Genomic DNA, 18,132 nt, shown 5'->3' on the forward strand with positions numbered 1-18,132 from the left:
TTTCTCTTGTTTTTTCTTCTAGGTTTCTCTGTGAATGGAATTTAAAAATACATGAATATATGCATACATCTATACCTATTTCTATATCTATTTGTCTATATCTGTGTGTGCATGTATATATGTGTGTGTATATATATATTTTTTAATATGAGTTCATACTGATATTGCCTACTCCAATATAACACAACAGCATTTCCCCCCACAGTTAATTTTAACTTTCTAAATGGTGTGTATAAGGTTATCATGGCTCTGTAGATACTGTGGTGTCTCTTTACAAAGATATATTTAGTGAATTGTCTCTCTCCCCACATCTCTTCTCCATTCCCATTTTCCCATTCTTCCATCCTTTTTCCACCTACCGCTTTTTTTTTATCTTTACTTTTTTTATCTTTACTTTTTATTTTTATTTTTATTATTTATTCATGAGAGACACAGAGAGAGGCAGAGACATAGGCAGAGGGAGAACCAGACTCCATGCAGGGAGCCCATTGTGGGACTCCAGGATCACGCCCTGAGCCAAAGGCAGACGCTTAACTGCTGAGCCACCCAGGCGTCCCTTCACCTACCTTTTGAAGGCAACTGAATTCATTAGTTTCTGATTTATCCTTCCTGTATTTCATCTTATTTTTCCCCAAACAGCTTTATTGAGATATAATTCATATACCATATAATTTACACATTTAAAATGTATAATTCAGTTTTTTTGTATATTCACAGTTTTACAACCGTCACCACCGTCAATTTTAGAACATTTTTGTCACCCTAAAAGAAACTCCTCAGTTTCTCTAACTTTTGCCAGCCCTTTGCAACCAACATAAATTTATTGTCTTTCAGTTCTAAAGGCTGAAAGTCTCTAATATCATCATGTAGAGTGATAAAGATATCATAGGGCCATGTTTCCTCTCAAGTCTATAGAGAAAAACTCTTCCTTGTATCTTCCTAGCTTCTTGTGGCTCTTGACAATCAATCCTTGGCATTTCTTGATAGTCCTTGGCTTATAGCTGTATCTCTGTATGTCCTCACTTCTTATTTAAGGACATTCTTAACTCATTACATATGCAATTACATCTGTCTTATTTTTTTTTTAAAGATTTTATTTATTTATTCATGAGAGACATAGAGAGAGAGACAGAGGGAGAAGCAGGCTCCCTCTGGGGAGTCCGATACGGGACTTGATTCCAGGACACCGAGATCACAACCTGAGCCCAAGGCAGACACTCAACCACTGAGCCACCCAGGTGCCCCTCAACCAGGGCTTCTATTGGAAAACAATTATACACTTGACGGGATGAGCACTGGGTGTTATGCTATATGTTGGCAAATGGAACTCCAATAAAAAAAATATACAAAAAAAAAAGAAAGAAAGAAAAAAAAAAAAGGAAAACAATTATACATATTTTTTCACACCTTGCTTTTTCAGTTAATACATCTTGGAGATCATTCCATGTGTTTAGGACTATGTAATATTCCATTTCATTAATGCACCATCCTTTAATTTAACTAATCTTCCCGTGTACATCTTGGTTATTTCTAGTCTTTTACTGTGACAAATAGACTAGTGCTATGTGTAATGACCAAAATAATTAGAAACAATACAACTGTCTATAAACAGTAAAATAAATAAATGATACACTAATACAGTGGGATATGTAATGAAAAGATAATTAATGAATAATATTACACTTAACAATATGAATGAATATAGCAAATACAATGTTGACCAAAGTCAGGCCTGAAAAAGTGAATCCTGACTTCGAACTTAGATAGTAAAAATAGCTCCTATTAGACCATTCTTTCTTCAGGTAGCAATTGTAATGCTGAACAAAATATAAAAGCCACAACCTGGGAACACTAGAAAACAAGGAAAATTAGGCAGAAACTGAAGCAAAGGTGTAGTCTTAAGTTTTCTCTTTTTGTGGCTTTTATCTGTAGTGCAAGCCCAAGTTGGCATTAAGTGGCATGCCTAAAACTTGATAGAAAACATGCAGTCTGACTGACAGGTTAGAATTTGAGTCTAGCAAAGATTAACTGCTTATTTTATGGGGAAAAAAATCAACTCTCTTCATGGAAACACAGTTGTCTGGTCTCTACAACAGGGGTCAGCAAACTTTCTTAAAGGGTTTAATATTAAATATTTTAGATTTATAGGCCAAGTGGTCTCTGTTGCAACTACTCAACTATGCCATTTTAATGCAAAAGCATCTATAGACAATACATGCACAAATAGGCATAGCTGTGCTCCTCTAAAACTTTTTTCACAAATCAGGTGACCTGCCCACTGGCTATAGTTGGCCAACTCCTACTCCACAACGTCTCATTTACAATATTCATGGTACAATCCAAATTATAAGACATACAAAGAAACGTGTACAATGAAGAACAAAAGAAATCAGTGGAACTGGGTATCTAACCAAAGGAAACAAAAACATGAATCCAAAAAGATATATGCAGCTCTATGTTCATTGCAGCCTTGGCATTATTTACAATAGCCAAGGTGTGGAGGCAGGCAGCCCAAGTGTCCGTTGATAGACAAGTGCATAAGTAAGATGTAGTGTGTACGCATACACACACTGGAATATTACACAGCCATAAAAAAAGGATAGGGTTGTGTTATTTGTGTCCATCCACATGGATGGACCTGGCAGATACGATTCTGTGTGAAATAAGTCAGACTGAAAAAGACAAATACTATATGATTTTACTCATATGTAGAATCTAAAAAACAAAATGAATGAACAACAAAAAAGCAGAATCAGAAAACAAAAAGTTAATGGAAAAGAAGAATTTATTTAACCCAATATAGGTAATGAGGTAACATCCTACTGTGTTCCAGGCACTAGTAACATACTCTATATGTGGCAGTGTCTATCTCCAGGGAACTCACAATATATGAAATAGAGATATGTAAAGAAATAATCACAATTTGTGGTAATAAGAACAGTAGTAGATGAATACGTAAGGTGTTAAAGACCTAAGAAGAAGCAACAATTGCATGGAGAAGTCTAAGAAGTGCTTTCTAGAGATTTAACAGTAGGGGTATTTGAGGCTTGATAAGCAAAGAAGGAAAAAAATTCTATGCAGAAGAAACAATGTATGCCAAGGCATAGGCAAAGAAGAGTAAAGCATCATGCACTGGGGAACAGATTTTATATGCCTACAGTGCAAGCTAAACATAGGTACAAGAAGCTAGAGAGATAAAGAAGGACTGCATTACTAAAGGCAAAAAGACATCAGGAAAGAAGGTTTAATAGGACTTAGCGATTATGTAATAAGACAAAAGTGATCGAAAGATGATAATACAAAAAGATAAGAACTCAGTATTAAGAATTACATAGTGAATAGGTAGTTTTCATCTGAGTGATGCATATATCTAGAAGGTCTTTTTTAAGTATGTATGATGAAAAACAGTAAATCAATGAAAGTCTGAATATAAAATACTCACATAGATTCTTAAAGTCAACCAACAACCTAGAATTGATTATTATGCCAGTTGACCATTGGAATAATTACAAACTGTAAAAGAAAAGAAAAATTACCTGAATGAATATTTTTCTCAGGAGAAAGAAGAAATTTTTAGATACATATGGAATAACTGAAGAAGAAACAGAATTGCTCTCAATGTTCCAAAGGTTTGGTTTTAAATAATCAAATTAATTCCTCTTTCATTTGTTTTAAAATACTGTTGTTTCAAGAACCACCAATTATCAGCTAATGCTGGAAGTCTGTAATTATGTGTTAATGTATGACAAGACTGGCAATCTCCACAGAAGACTGGCACTTAGCAGAATGCTTAAACCTGCTAGTGGTCCAATGAATCTGTAGCTCAGAAATTTTCCTAGAAAGTAACCTCTGTTGTTCAAATTATATATCCATTTGTAGAGGAAAAAAACCTACTGAGTACAGGCAGTGTTACCTGAATTATTATAGAGTAATTGATTAGAAATCCAAATCAAAATTCAGTGCTATGGATTCAGATGCATGGCTGCTTGAAGCCTGGAGGGCAGAAAGAGGTAGGGGCTTACAAAAAAACACAAAGAAGGGATGGATATGTTCATTATCTTGGTTGTGGTGATGGCTTCATGGATGTATACCTATTCTAATTTGTCAAATTATACATTTTAAATATGTATAGCTTATTGTATGTCAGTTTTACCTCAATAAAGCTGTTAATAAAAGAAACTAATTTAATTTTAGATTAGTCAGATATATTTTTTAGTCCTGCACCATTATCCATATAAAAAAGTTAGCCGTTATTAAATACATATACACAACTTGAAATCTAGGCTGAGTTATGATGAATTGAGTGTAGTGATTTTTAACTAGAGTCCTAAAGTAATATACTTTATTAAGCTGTACATTTGCACGTATGTTTTTGAACCTATGTTGATTCTGGTGATCATTTTCCTTGAGAGTTGGTATCTATAGAGTGGATGTTAAACTGGCTTTTTATTTTTATTTTTTTTTTAAGATTTTTATCTATTGGGCAGGCCCGGTGGCACAGTGGTTTAGCACCGCCTGCAGCCTAGGGCGTGATCCTGGAGACCCTGGGTCGAGTCCCACATCAGGCTCTCTGCATCGTGCCTGCTTCTCCCTCTGCCCGTGTCTCTGTCTCTCTCTCTCTGTGCCTCTCTGTGTGTCTCTATGAATAAATAAATAAATAATCTTTAAAAAAATTTTTTTAGAGATTTTTATCTATTAGACAGAGCATGCACGTGAACAAAGAGAGCAGGAGAAGCAGGCTCCCCACTGAGCAGAGAGGCTCATGTAGGACTCAATCCCACGACCCCCAGATCATGACCCAAGCCAAAGGCAGACGCTTAACCCACTGAGCCACCCAAGCGCCCCGTTAAACTTAAGATGTTTAAGCAGCTTTTAGAATATATCAATATCACATTAGTTTGAATATTTTTTCCTTGTGAGAAATGCAGAATGATCAGTGTTTCGGGTGCCCCAATCCTAATAAACACTTTTATTTTTTTTTCTAATAAACACTTTTAATAAAACTTTCTTCTAACCTTTATATATTGTTGCTTTATTAATGTGCTTTTAGAATCAGACTATTTAATAGCTTTCTGACAATGTCATCCTGGCTGTGGTTGAGACCAATATGAACTCTAGTTATTAAAGATTAATTTTGTAGGTAGAAAACCTAGATATGTTAGAAAATATAGGACTTTAATAAAGAAGTTCAAATTGGGCTATGAGATGTAAGAGAAACTTTCAAAAGAATTTGCTATTTGGTGCTTGGAGTATGGTCAGTCAGATGCCCTTAAAATATTGCTAGAGTATAAATAATTAAAGTATTTATATCCTTTTATAGAGTAACTTCAGTTCATGGAATTTAATCTAAATAAAAATACAGGAGCCACTACATGTGAAGATATATTTGTTTCATTTTTATATATCATAGTAAAAATTAAATAATGGATAAATTTAAAATAATGGATAAACTATGTTATTTATTGATACTACCATTAGAAATAGTGCAACAATTTGAGACTATATGTATGTTAGATGAAAAATAAACCAAAACAATGGGTTCGTTTATTTTGTGAAGCTTTGCTACTAAAAATTTGAGGACTTTTCTTTAAGTGTAAAAGAATCAGAAGATAAAATTTCCATTACCATCAAAATAACAAGCATGGTTATGGTAGGGGGTAAGATAATAAATATTATGTGTTTCCCATATCTTACTTTTGTTTTTTTAATTATTAGTCATTTTTAAAAGAACATGCTCCTTTTAATTAACAAATTTAGCTACCCTAAAGTAACATAGACAACTAGTGGCTGAAGCTCTGGGGTTTCATTAGTGCAGTGATGACTTAATTAACAAATCCTCTATGAACAAAACCTCTTTCCCAGGACTGGCCTTGGTGCAGCAGGCATGAGGGAAGGATCAATTTTCTCTGAGCTAGATTGGTGGCAGCAGGGACTAATGAGGCAGGGCCTTGAAAGTGGCTCTCTCTCAGATCTAACTCCTCAGGGGTTGGCTAGAACTGATGCTGAGGGCACTGCTGCACTCCTGGGACCTACACAGCCTGGTTACCCAGGTGTTGAAAAAACGATTTCTGTGCCAAGACCATATGTGGCTTTTAAAAGACTCCACAGGATTCTTGCTTTAGGCAGAGCATTCCTAGTGTGGAATGAGTAGGCTAGAAAATAGCAAAGAAGGAATCCCATGTGCTAGGGCGCTTCCAGTTGTCTTCCGTGTGCTCACTGTACTGCTTTTTCAATTCTCTAGGCTTCATTTTATTCAACTGTAAAATGAAAGGACTGACTAGAAAATCTCTAATATATCTGGCAGTTCTAATGGACTATGTATCTAGATCACGAGTCAGTGAACTTTCTGTAAAGGGCCAAATAGTAAATATTCTCAGCTTTGCGGTACAGGCAGCCTCAGTCACAACTACTCAACTCTGCTTCTGTAGCATGAAAGCAGCCATATATAACAATACATAGAAGCAAATGGATGTAGCTGTGTTCCAATAAAACTTTATTTATGGAAATAGGCACTAGCCAGATTTGACACACACCACAGTCGGACAACCCCTGGTCTAGATATTAATATAATGGAAATGTAATTAAAAGAATTCTTTAGTGGATAGGATGTAAACCTTATTTCTGTGGCACCATTCTTTCCTTCATTTTTCTTTTAAAGATTAGTCGAATATAAAATGATATTTCACTATCAGGGTTTCACACCATGAGAAAAGGATAAAAATATCCTGTCACCAAACTGTTGTATTAAATTGTCTGCAATAGAGAAACCCTGAGGTTTCTCAACTAAGGAAGAAAATGGTGTCCACAACACTTAGGATTCATTTCAGTCTTCAGAATTCTTTGGGTCTAGTAGGACAGTTCAGTGTTTGCTCATTTTGTTTCTGATAAAAAACAGCTAAATCATGCCTTTCATTAAAATGTAAGCTGCACGGTTTAGCACCTGCCTTTGGCCCAGGGTGCAATCCTAGAGACCAGGGATCAAGTCCCACATCAGGCTCCCTACATGGAGCCTGGTTCTCCCTCTGCCTGTGTCTCTGCCTCTCTCTCTCTCTCTCTCTCTCTCTCTCTCTCTCTCTCTCTCTCTCCATCTATCATGAATAAATAAATAAAATCTTTTAAAAAAAAATGTAAGCTGCAGACCCTGTGGGGTGTGTGTGTGTGTGTGTGTTTCAGAAAGGAGCCACTGCCTTGCTAGGCCAACTTCAGTTCTCCATCTGTCTTAGATTGGGCTTATATCTTGGCCTTAAGTTGCCAGGATTCTAATGTGGAAATCAGCCTGTCTTCACTTTGGAGACCTTTGTTAGTTCTCCTACATCAGGCTTCAGCTATTTTGTCTTGTATATTTATATCAAACTTTACTTCTGTTTGCTGTAACAACAAAGCAACCATGGTTAAGATAATTAATTCAGGCCTATTATTACATGAAGAGATCAGCACAGCGACACTTTATCTGCCTAGAGAAGTCTAAAATATTCTTGTTTGCCAGCTTGCTTTCATCTCAGCACTGTTTGGACTCTGTACTTTTTAAGCTGCAGTTCATTAATTCCTTAATGGCCTATCCCACTAAACAGAGCTATAAGCCCAGCAGAACTGACATATTTGTGTACTTACAACTTATCCAGAGTAAGCAGGTCCACCATCTCAGCATGGTGACAACTATAACCCTAACTTTAATGCAGCAGTTTTCAAAGTATGAACCTATTAGAGGTCTCTGAGACTCCTTCAAGTTGTCTCTTCCATGAAGTCAAAGCTATTTCACAATAATATTACAGTATTATTTGCTTTTTTAACCCTCAATTTCAGTAGAGTTTTCCAGAGACTACATAATGTGTGATATAGCAACAAATTGAATACTAAAACATTTTTTTTTAATTTTTTTTTTTTTTTTTTTATGATAGTCACACACAGAGAGAGAGAGAGAGAGAGAGAGAGGCAGAGACACAGAGGGAGAAGCAGGCTCCATGCACCAGGAGTCCGACATGGGATTCGATCCTGGTTCTCCAGGATCACGCCCTGGGCCAAAGGCAGGCGCCAAACCGCTGCACCACCCAGGGATCCCTGAATACTAAAACAGATATGAAAACCCAGCTGTCCTTTATTAAATCAAACATTAAAGAGATCAGAAAAAATATAAATGGCACTCTTTTCACATTTTTGTTTAGAATATAGTATTACTTTTCATAGAAATATGTTGAAGTGTAACTGGTTTCCTAATATGTCCTTTTTAATTTCTAATACAGTAAATATTTATAAATATAACTCATAAACAAAAGCTGTTTGAGGTTCTCAATTTTTAGGAGTATAACAGGAGTCCTAGAATTAAAAATTTTGATAACACCTACTCTAATATAATACTCTCAGTTGTGATGCTCTGATTTCACGGCTACCAATGCCATCCTCAACATAAGACCATAAATAAATATCCACTGAAATTCCCCCAGTCAGGAGATTACGGATGTTAACAATTTAGTTATTATCCTTCCAGACCTCTTTCTACTGAGGACTTCCATGCACACATTACATAATTTTACATATATAGGATTATACTATACTTTTCCAAACTTCATCTCATGAGACACTTCCATTTAATTAGTAAGTCAAAAACCTAAGGTCTTGAAAAGGGAATAGATATCATCTTATCATATTCCCAAATCAATGCAAGAATCCTCTTTAAAATACTCACTACCTAGTAGATCTATCTATTCATTTCAGTTTTATAAACTCCAAATTGTAAGAAAGTTTTTCCTTGTTGAACAGAATTTTGTTTTATCATTTCTGTCCATTGGTCCTAATTCCACTTTCAGGACTGTGTAGAATATATCATAGCCATCTTGGCTGTGCTGCATTCTGGATATTTTCTTCTTTTTTATTTTATTTTATATTATTTTATTTTATTTTATTTTATTTATTTTTTTTTTTTATTTTTTTTTTTATATTTTCTTCTGATCTATCTTCCAGTCACTGATTCTTTTCTAAGCTGTGTCTAAGTTTCTGTTGAATATTTATCCACTGAATTATTTTCAATTTCCATTTAAATCTATTGATGCTTAATTTCAATTTTTATACTTTATACTTCCCTGCTGAAGTTCTCAATTTTATTTTTGACACTTGATCAGTAAACATAGTTATTTTAAAGTCTCTCTTTGATAAATTTACTATCTGGAACTATTTGAGACTACTTTCTATTATACAGTTTCTGCTGGTTTTAATTTCTTTCCTTGCCTCCTTATATTACTATTTACAATTTATTTTTTATAGTGAGCAAGACAGTGTATTTGGAAAATGCTTTGCAGAAATAATTTAAGCCATAGGGTGATTCATGTTTGTTTTGGCAGTTACAGAAACACTGGCAAACTAGAGTCATCTTAATCTAAGTTTAGGAATTCAGTATTGCAAACTAAGCTATAGTCCATTGCGTAGTCCTGTCTACTTCCTGTTCACCCTTAATCATAGATGCAGCCATTTGGGTTTCCTTGCATAAGGAGGTTTTACCAAGACCGTTTGTCTTGACAGCCTCTAGATTCCAACTTTTGTCTCCTACTAGTATCAAACACCAGATTCCTTTCTGGGCTCTATCATCCTTGATATCCCATTCTGATAATTCTTCGCTCTTTTATTAGACCCTCAATGCCTTCAAGTACATTTTTAAAAACATTTTACCCAGATGTTCTAATTGTTCTTCTTGAAATAGTTGGCCTAAATTATGTAATCTGCCATTATCAAAAGCCCCTAGAACCTTCTTAAATTAATATTAATACTTCTCTGGCCTTCTGTGATACTTAGGAAACAGGGTCAGGATGTCTTACCAGGACATCCTTGTATGCACGTCTTTTCTGTATCACATTCGTCCAGGTACTCTTAAGGGTACTTCTTGAATGTTTAGTCTGGTATTATACTTGGTTCAGACAAAGAGAAGGCATTATTCAAATAAGCAGTTACTCTATAACCTTCATCTCATAATTTTAAATTGTTTGGATTAAAAGTCAAAGTGCTGCCTTTTTTATATTTATTAAGTAGCCTAACAAATAACCCTCAAAATCTTAATGACTTTGATTAACAGATACTTATTTTTATGTTACATTCTTGTTCTATACTGGGTTAGCTGAGTCACCACTCCATGTTGTTTATTCTAGGACCAAAACTGAGACAGCCCAATCCAGAACATGCTAATTATATTAGAGGTGAAAGGATGAGAAAACTACATAGTAGTTCTTATAGCTCTTGCATCACTTCCCCTCATATTTCATTAGCTGAAGCAAGTCACGTGGCCAAACCTGATATTGATCAGAAAGGAAGTATAATTTTTAACAGATTACAGTTCTGCCACAGGGATAAGCCCTGTAAAGGGGGGGGACAGTGAATGCAATATACATTGGCTCCATTTTCCTTCACGGGTTTATATGTATTCTGGTCTTCTTGTTTTAAAACTAATGCTTGAAATAAAAGGTCTTGTTGTAATTTAGAATTTCAACCAACTGAAAACAAAACATCAAAACAAACTATTGTTTAAACCTTGAATTAAGCTAAAGAATTGGGTTTGTTTTAAAAACCACTCTAGGCTCTTTTTTAAAATATTAATTCTGTGTGTGCCCAGTTTCTTTCATCTGGTATTTCTCTAAATTCCTTTATCTCGTCTCTTATCCAACCAGTCGTAGGGGAATTAGCTCTTTGGGTAGTTAAATCTTCAATATTGACCTCTAGAGTGGCCCAGTTTTGTTTTCCATTTTGTTCATCTACTTTCATGAGCACTAAATTTTCCATATTAGCTTTTCTAGGATATTTATTTAAACAATTTTGTTTGTTTGAACTTTAAATTACATTATTCCCATTTATTTGCAATTCTTCTGTCTTCTAGTTGTTTTAATTGCCCACCCACCAAAGGTACATTTATTGTCTCCTACCCTGTCATTCATTATATATGCCCACAATCTAAACTCAGAGTTCTCCCTTATAATTGTGACACTTTTCTAGCTGTTCTCCTATTACTTGTTCAAAACATTTTTGGATTTTTGGAATGTATGGAGATTTTCTTCAGTGTTTGAAGTTTTCTAGTATTGTCATTTCATGGATCAGAGCAATTCCTAATATTCTTGTATGGGGCGTCTTATATAATTTTTTTTCATGACTAAAGAACAATATTAAGCAACATTGGAAATTTTATTATTTCTTAACCTAAAATATAATCGTTATTTAATGATGGGATGCGAATATATGTTCTGTGAAAGGGAGAGAGAGATACTCCAAATAGAATTCCAGTGTCAAAAAGCAGCAAGTGCTACCACTGTTTTGTGACCCCTGAATGTTGTCTGCTCTCTTTGTACTAAATCTAATAGTAATTGATCCCAAAGAAGATCACAAAATTCCCCATTATTGGCTTTAGAAATGCATTGATGAGTACCTTGTTTGATGGGATAAAAGCTTCAATAAGTGATGCCCCCACCTGAGTGGTTAATTTCAAAATATTGTTTGTCTAACATATTGTTGTCAGTGACAACTGAACAAGAACTTTTAGGAGCAGTTGGCTGTGCAATAATAGCAAATTTCAAGGCTATGCAAATTGTGCCAGTTCAGCCCCGCTCTTTTCTCTATTATCATATCAATTGAGTCAGTTCATAGTAGACAAAGCAAGGTTGTGGGAACCACCTAGAGCATCATGCACCATTTAACATCAATGCAGCATACATGAACATCTGCAACTTCAGTCTTATTAACAGAGGATAGAATAGAAGGCAATAAACAGCTTTCTTCATCATTTAATTGCAAAATAGTATTTCCTAATGTTTGCATTGTTTATCAACAGGAACTTCATCAATAATTGTATAATTATGGCTGCCTAGATTACAGTGGTCTCGTACATCTTGTCATTTTTTACAGAAGTCTAAATTTGAACACACGATTCAAGACTAATTTCAAATCCCTTGAAATGTGAATTGCATAATACAGATATTTTGTGTAGCAGAAGAATGGCAGTTTATGATTCCTCAGTCACTTTGGGGATTAAGTTAACACAGAGAAGAGAAAGAAAGGCAGCAAAAAACATGAGGAAGCCACTAGTTAGATTCAAACACAGACCCACTGAACATGAGAGTAGATTATGTTCTTTAGAATTAATCACAAGTAATTAGATGTTTGCTTTAGGCCAAAATTGGGCCAAATTAAAACACGATTATTATGCCGAGGTCTTCCCCTCAGCCTCTATGTTTAAAGGAAGAAAATAGCAGAAAATCACGAGAAAAAAAGCAATGGTGGCCAAAGCTAGAAATTCCAAATGGCAGAGGAAAGGCTTAACACACCTGTTTAGCCTCTACCTCTGTTGCTTTTTTAAAGCCTGATAATGCCACCACTCCTAACTAGAAAAACGTGAGCATTTACCATTAGCAGCCAAGTGTGTTCTTTAGGTTCTGTGGCAGCAGAATTCCTTTTTTTGCACACAATGGGATATATCCATGAAAAAAATGAAGGGAAATAATATAAGTAGAGTAAGTTACTGGTGTAATCAGTGGGAGTTTTCTCACAATTGAGCAGGAATAGGAAAATACGAAAAACAATGGATACATTGAAAGCAAATAAAAGCAAGGGGCTATTCTGAAAGCTTGTCTTATTTAAACAAGAAAAATCTCATATTTTTATTTAAATTAATTTTATCTTTAGGGAAAATCTGAGGTCTGTTCTAGAAATTGCTTTTGAAATGCTTTAATTGGTGATTAAGATTCCTCTCCCACACAAGAAAATTAAAAATCTTAAATTGAGTAAGCCCCATTTGAACTGTTTCTTCCCAAATGATCAAAAAGAAAACTCTAGAGTTAGACTGTTTCCTCCACCTGATTAGTCTGTACTTATGCCTTTAATAATTCTTCATTCGTTTTCTAGCAGGAAATCTTTCTTCCCTTCTCAGATTTTTTAAAGATCATAAAAGGAAGGGGAGAAAGCACTTATCTAGTAAAGTATCCAAAGAGTAAAGGAAGATAGAGTTTTCACCCCCTTTTTTGTGGTTCTTGAGTATAATGAACATAGCAGAAGCTTTTGAATATGATAAGTAACCTATCATTTCCTCTCTCTGAGGGATGCTAAGAACTGGTTTGTTAGAGGTAGTAGTTTGACTTGTAATTATTTAACACTGCAAAAGATTCCTAAAATAATTGCAGCATTTACTATAAACCTGAAAAAGGGGATCCCTGGGTGGCGCAGCGGTTTGGCGCCTGCCTTTGGCCCGGGGCGCGATCCTGGAGACCCGGGATCGAATCCCACGTCGGGCTCCCGGTGCATGGAGCCTGCTTCTCCCTCTGCCTATGTCTCTGCTTCTCTCTCTCTCACTGTGTGCCTATCATAAATAAATAAAATTTAAAAAAAAATTAAAAAAAAAAACCTGAAAAAGTTCTAGCTCTGTGCAGAATGAGGGTGGAGATTTTATATACATATATACATATTTATGCCTCTCACCTGAATACTTCAGAGAGCACATTTTTCTAGGCTGAGGCTTTACAATAAATGTGCAGTACCAGTTCTGACACATGTATACCTTTCCTTTGAAGAATTTATATGCAGACATTTTTCAGAAACCCTTTCTAGAAGCTATTTATCAAAACTGCTAAGATAATAACTTTGTCCTAATGAGCCCTAGTCTCTGTTTAGGGAATAATCGATAAACTACAAATTAATGTTCCATAATTCACATTACAATGCACATGTAATTATTTTGAGATGAGGCAAACTCTATGCATTTAATTTACAGCTGTAATTAAGTAAACTCATTTGATACTAATTAGGTGAGCCTAAAAGGATCATAGGTTCATATATTTAATTATCAAAATATAATCAGCAACCAGTTTTTGAAAAGGTTTCCTATCTTGAGCTCAACACTGAGCTTTGGCCACACTACAATTTTATCTTCTTGGAACTTCAACATATTAAAATGCATTGTGAATAAGAGATCTACTTAGTGAATTTGCTTTTTTGACAATTATATTTATAATTTAACATCTGAAAAAAATGGGCTTCAGAATACAGAAGTTCTATATCTGACAAAACTGTCCATCAGAAGTGAAGGAAAAATTAAGACATTTCCAGTTAAACAAAAGCTAAAGAAGTTCAGTAGTAGGAGTTCAGGCCCTATGAGAAATACTGAAGGGAATCCTTCAGCTGAAATGAATGGATGCTAGAGTCACTCATAGCCATATGAAGAAATAAAGAACTCAAGCAAAGGTAACTACATTGGTAAATATAATAGACAATACTAATGTATTTTTGGTATGTAACTCTTCTTATTCACACATGATTTAAAAGACAAATACATTGAATAGTAATTATAAATATATGTTAATTGGCACATATGTATAAAGATGTAATTTATAACAGTTATTTTGAACTACTCACAGCAGGGAAGAAGCTGTATAGAAAGAAAGGTTTTATACCCTTTCTTGAAGATTGAAGCTAAGTTGGTATCAACTTAGGAATTGGAGGAATTGCAGTAATTGGCACAATTACTAGATTCAAACTAGATTGCTGTATATTTAGGATGTTAGTTATAATCCCCATAGTATCCACTAAGAAAATATCTAATGAATACAGAAGTTTTCTCTCTTTTGTTAAAATAATATATAAAATTTGGGGGCAAATTTTACAGGCAAACTCTATAGCTCAGTTGGCTGAGCGTCCAACTCTTGATTTTGGCTCAAGTCATGATCTCAGGGTGGTGGGATGGAGCCCTGCATCAGGCTCCACACTGAGTGTGGAATGTACTTAAGATTCTCTCTCCTTCTCCCTCTGATTCTGTGGCTCTCTCTCTCACTCTCTCTATAAAAAAGAAAAAATAGTATATAAAAATCAACTTATTATAAAATGTACTTTGATTTCTAGAAGTCTTATAAATTCTACTGGCAGTCAATCATCAAGTATTTATTGAATACCTAAAATAAGGGGCTTTCTTCTAGCTTTAAATAGTGTCCCTGTTTCTTCCCACTAAATTCATAAACATATAATCAGGGAAGAGTTATCTGATATTTAGAGTGACTTCCTAATGTTAGAATATGCTAGATAAAATGTTCACATTTTCATATTCTCCAGCCACATCTGTGCTTTAAGGAACATGAAAGCTTGTGCTCATGATTCCCTAAAGGGATAAAAGTTATGTCTGTCTCCATGTGTTTAAAACCAAGACACCTGGCTATGGTGAGTAGAAGCAACCTATGTGGTCAAGTGTATGTTCCCTTCATTCTCAAAGTATTTAGGGTATTGTCATCACTATCAGAAATGTGGAACTTTCCTCAGACACTCAAATTTAGACTTTTAGAATGAGCTAACCAGAACATGGGGTCTTTTCCCTTTCCTTAGCAGCAGCCACTATAGTAAAATAAAAAATAATTGCCAATACTTTCATTATATATTATAGCCGACATAGAACATTTACCTAAATATTATTTAAAATGAGGTATTATCTATTTGATGAACAAATGGTGCACCTAAATGGCTTAGTCGGTGAAGCATCTGACTCTCAGGTCATGATCTCAGGGTTGTGAGATCGAGCCAAGCCCCACATCAGGCTCCACACTGGGTATGGAGCCTGCTTGAGATTCTCTCTCTCCCTCTCCCTCTGCCCCTCCATGCCTGTTCATGCTTACATGCTGTTTCTCTCTTTTCCTCTGTCTCTACCTCCCTCCTTTCCTCCCTACCTCCCTCAAAGAAAAAGAAAAAAAGGATGAACAAATGAGAATCTGACCTGTAAGGCTGTTGTTGCTTCTTTTACGTCTTTGGGAGTACAGGACTTTGTCTTTTCAAAGAATTAACTAATACAGCACAAATTTCTTCTGTCCAGATATAACCAACATTAAAGCTTCACATACTACACAGTTAAGACACCAGCCTTGCTACACTGACTTCTGTAGCCTGACCAATTTGTATATTGTTTCTGGATCAACTAAGGAAGTATAAATAGTATTGTCATCTATGAATAGGCCAAATCTAGCAGATGCCATTTACATAGACTAGAGTATAAATAGCTATGTGATATAATAGCTATATGATGTGGTGTTACTAAATTGAATTGTCTACCATCTTCTTCCAGTCTGAGAAACAAAGATACTGATTCTTAATATTGTTTGATGGAAAAACTGTGAGTAGTTCAAAATAACTAGCAAAGTATAAAGACTTAACACCTAATGGCTTCTCTTCTCTCTGAGGGTAAGAATTATTTGGTGACTTGAGATGACATTTAAAATGATACCTTGGAGAGGGAAACAGGAGCACCAGCTAAGGATCATTAGTAGGAGCAATTCTAAGAGGAATTGCAGTAATTGGCACAGTATTTGGATGACAAACACCAGCCTGCTTTGACATGGGTTCTTTATCATTTTTGTTTGTTTGTTTTTTCTTTATCATTTTTTTAAATAATGTTATGCCATTCTTCTTAATCTCCAAAGAGACATGAGTATGATCCTTAGACTATTCCTGCAACTTTTTAAAAATCTAATGCTGCAACTTCCATTCATAAGGAATGATGAGAAGTACAACCAACTTTTAAAAGCATTGTAAAATATGGTACTTGAGAGGGTTTTTTTAACAGGTAATTAACCATACATTTACACATTTTAATCTACTTTTAAGTGCAAGAGAGATTGGAAAATGACTCAATAAAGAAAAGTATTCTGTTTAAATTGGGTAAAATGGTTGTTTACTGGTATTTATCGCTATACTGCAAGTAGTCAAGTTATCTACGATTCCAATTTAGTTTATTGGACAAAAGATAGTACTCATAACTTTTATCCATGTTTGTCAGAGCACCCACTGAAAATGACCCCATACTTTAGGGAACTTTTAACTTTATTGTAAAGTATAGAATATTCTAAAAATATTTTTCTTTCAGCATAAATCTGTGACATCCCCTTGAAACATTACCATGCCTACAAACCAGATTGCACTAAAACATCAGTGATATTTCAGCATTGCTTTCTTGCTCTAAGATTTCTTCTAATCCATAAAAGAAAGAGAGAGAGAGAGAGAGAGAGAGAGAGAGAGTTTCCTGAGTACACTGGTTCCCTCATACTTGATGCAGTTTTTACTTTGTAAACTTCATAAACATTTGTGATTGCCACCGCCAACAATTCAAACAGAAATCTTACTGATGGGAAGTCCATCAGTAGCTTTTCCTTTAATAACAGAGCACAACTTTGCATGTGCATATCATTTTGAAAATCTTTACTATTGTACTCAGAAGGAAATACATGACATTAAGAAGGGGTACATTTAGAATATCAGTAATGTCTTATATCTTCCTACTGCAGTGATTAGGACTAAACCATACACAAAAAATTTAAGAAAGCTGTTGCTGTTTGTTCACTCAGTGTTTTTCATAACCATGAAGCCTTGGTTCAAATTATGTAACAAATGCCTATTCCTGTTCTAGTTTTAACAGCCTACAATTTCTGTATAAGGAAGAATCACATACATATAGATGTTGGTTGGACTTATATGGTATCTTTATGAGGTGAATCCCACCCTTGTCACTATGATCCATTTGATTACCCTCATTTGATCCTTAACCTAAGTGTTAACTCCAAGTCCCTATTATTAGAACCTTCTGTCCTTAAACAAGATCTGAACCTAGGTTTATTGAATCATAAAAGTGTCTTCAGGGGCAGCCCGGATGGATCGGCAGTTTAGTGCCGCCTTTGGCCCAGGGCATGATCCTGGAGACCTGAGATCTAGTCCCATGTCAGGCTCCCTGCATGGAGCCTGCTTCTCTCTCTGCCTGTGTCTCTGCCTCTGTGTGTGTGTGTCATGAATAAATAAATAAAATCTTTAAAAAATAAAAGTGTCTTCATTTGTGAATGATGGAAAACAACTTGCTTGAATGTACCATTCATATATTTTTATGATTTCTCCAGGATGTCTTCAGCACAGTTAGATCTGGAAAGGTTTTTAGAACAAATTAGGCAACATTGAATTTATTCACTATTGAAATAGCATATTACCTTCTGATTTTCAAGTATTCATATGATTTCCTTTCATACAAGCATTTAGAATACATGATTAAATCCTAATAACTCTAAAAAAGACAGGATCATGGACAACTAGAACCTTTAGTTTACTTGGTTTACTTATCTAACCTAGAGAAGCATGTTATAATTAGGTATCACT

The 18,132-nt window shown here is 35.0% G+C and overlaps 1 protein-coding gene across 9 annotated transcripts in view; it reads left to right on the forward strand.

Moving 5' to 3' along the window:
* The window catches only part of ADK (adenosine kinase), a 494,813-nt gene that overhangs the window by 427,359 nt on the left and 49,322 nt on the right, over positions 1 to 18,132 (forward strand). The window lies entirely within an intron of this gene.

The sequence above is a fragment of the Vulpes vulpes genome, chromosome 4 (genome assembly GCF_048418805.1).
Source record: "Vulpes vulpes isolate BD-2025 chromosome 4, VulVul3, whole genome shotgun sequence".
NCBI classification, from domain to species: domain Eukaryota; kingdom Metazoa; phylum Chordata; class Mammalia; order Carnivora; family Canidae; genus Vulpes; species Vulpes vulpes.